This window comes from Eupeodes corollae, chromosome 1 (genome assembly GCF_945859685.1).
Source record: "Eupeodes corollae chromosome 1, idEupCoro1.1, whole genome shotgun sequence".
Lineage (NCBI taxonomy): Eukaryota > Metazoa > Arthropoda > Insecta > Diptera > Syrphidae > Eupeodes > Eupeodes corollae.
Window position 1 is genome coordinate 164,527,224 of NC_079147.1, and position 2,619 is coordinate 164,529,842.

Here is a 2,619-nt window from a genome sequence, read left to right on the forward strand (position 1 = left end):
ACTCGCCAGATCATCCCGTCTTTAGCTCTTTGGTTATTATGCTCAAACGTTTGAATGCATAACAAGTTTAGTGACGGTGGTGGCCATTCCATTGTGATGGGTCCTTCCGCTTTTAAAATAACCAAACGACCTTAGCTCTAGGACACTCGATGCAATGTGCTGAGAAACATACATTTATTGTTTTACCATGAGATAAGGTCGAATGAATGAATCAATAATTTTTAGAAAATGTTGCTTTAATCTGATACAGGAAGTCAAAACCAAAAACACTCTTAGCCGGTAGCCATCTTGGTTTGGCTACAAACTCAAGCGAATATGGTACCAAACACTTTTCTTTGAAATTTAATTCTTTTCATTGAAATAACAAATACACCAATGTTAACCAGTGGGCTTTACAGGTTGATACCTTCGAAGGATTTAAATCTTTAACATTTACCTTTTTGACAGGCAGACATACAAGCCGCTATTTTTTGAGTCGCCCATTTTCTGTTTTTTAGCTTAAGATCTATTAATAAAAACTAAACCAATATGGTTGTTAAGAAGCCAAGACCTAAGAAGAAGCCAGTGAATAAGAAGGTGGCCCCAGCCCCTCTTGCCATCAAGAAAGCACTTGTCAAGAAAACTGTTTTTTGAGAAGAGGCCAAAGAACTTTGGCATTGAACAAAACATTAAACCCAAACGTGATTTGCCACGCTTAGTCAGATGTCCTAGATACATTCGCGTCCAGCGTCAAAAGGCCGTCCTGCAGAAGCGTATGAAGGTACCTTCACCAATCGCTGTCAAAATCTCAAAGCTGATGGAGAAATACATGCCAGAGTCAGCTTTGGCCAAGAAGCATCGTTTGAAGAAACTTAGCTTGAAGAAGTTCAGCCCACTTCCGAGAGGTCAAGAAATAACATCTGTTATGTTCTTGCCAACCTTGTATGGGTGTCCCATACTGCCTTTTTAAAGGCGAGACTAGTTTTAATCTTTCGCTTTTACTGAAGTGGAAGCTAATGACAAGGCTTACGTGGGCAAGGTCTTGGAACTCGTCAAGACAAACTACAACGATCATCAAGACGAAATCAGGAAACACTGGGAGATGGTATTTTGGGATACAAGACTTTGGCCCATATCGTCAAGCTGGAACTCGCCAACGCAAGAGAATTGGCACAGAATTTTAAGCCTGAGATGATAATAATAATTTGTACCAAAAAAAAACTTGATAAATAGTGCATTTGCTCAGAACTATACCTTTCTCTTTAGTTTGGTTTTTATCGGCGGCGCTCGTCAGCCCGCTTTATTTCAAACATACTTGAGGTTTGAATGTTTGTGTTTATATCCGAGTCTACAAACCATCTTTAAGTGAGATCAATTTTTAAACTGAAGTCCAATAATAAAATCTTTTTGTTTCATGACTTAAGGGAAGTGCCTTAAATTTAAACACTTTGAGATTAGATTGAAAACATATAATTTTATTTAACCAGTTATTTGCCAGTTACTGAAATTCTAAATCTGTAGAATTTTCTCACTGAGCTCAAATAAAAAAATGCTTATATCAAGCAGACATCACATTTTCCATATTCTTATTTTTAAGCAACATTGGAAATTTTTGTATAAAAAAGTAATAAGATAGTAATATCAAAATGTCCCTCTATCTGGCTTAAAACAATATTTGGTTCATAGTTTCGTTCTTTAGACAAAAACGCGTCTTAAAGTCCTCTTCGTTCAAAGAATCTATTTATTTATGTGTTCTCACTGGAAAAATACGAATTCTACAGTCCAGGGCGGACCTGGGCCTCAAACCAACATGCGTCTCCAGCCAGCTCGGACCCTAACTAGCTGTCTCCAGTTTCGCACCACAAGTTCGTTGAGTTCCTCTCGCAGCTGGGTGCACCACCTGAGTCGCGGTCTTCCTCTAATGCGCCGTCCCACGGGATTGGATTCGAAGACCATCCGGGCTCTACATGACTTAGCCATCTAAGCCGCTGGACTTTAATTCTGCTAACTAGGTCAGTGTCGCTGTACAGCCCGTACAGTTCGTCGTTGTATCTTTTCTTCCATTCTCCATCTATGCATACGGGAAAAAAAATCACCCAAACAAATTTTCTCTCGAAGCATCCTAAGACGCTCTCATCTTTCTCTGACAGGGTTCAGGCCTCAGCGCCATAAATGAGAACCGGGATGATGAGTGTCTTATATACGTAGATGGTGATTTTACATGCTCGAGAGAGGAATTTACTTCTCAATTGCCTTAGTCCAAAGAAGCAGCGATTTGCAAGAGTTATTCTTCGTTTGATTTCAGCACTGGCATCGTTGTCTGTGTTTAAAGCGGTTCCTAAGTAGACAAAGTAATTTAAAAAAAAAAAAAATTTTCACGGGTACTGCCTCTTGCGAGGAATTGACAAATTCTTCAAAAGTAATTCTTGTCATGTAAAAGTGCTTTCTCAAAACTAGCCGTTCCGATTCGGCCTTAAATTGTAGGTCCCTTCCATTCCTGACAACAGTACTCGCACACAGGAATGGTTGAGAGTTGTAAGTCACTAGGCCCTGGTTCACAACGGACTGTTGCGCCACTACATTTGATTTTGATTTGAGGTAGACAAAGTCCCTAATTACCTTGAAGTTATAACTGTCCAT

The 2,619-nt window shown here is 39.5% G+C and overlaps 1 pseudogene; it reads left to right on the plus strand.

Annotated features, from left to right (window-relative positions):
• The first annotated feature begins 528 nt into the window (after nucleotides 1–528).
• On the plus strand, nucleotides 529–1,212 carry LOC129946609 (60S ribosomal protein L7a-like; annotated as a pseudogene).
• The last annotated feature ends 1,407 nt before the right edge of the window (nucleotides 1,213–2,619 follow it).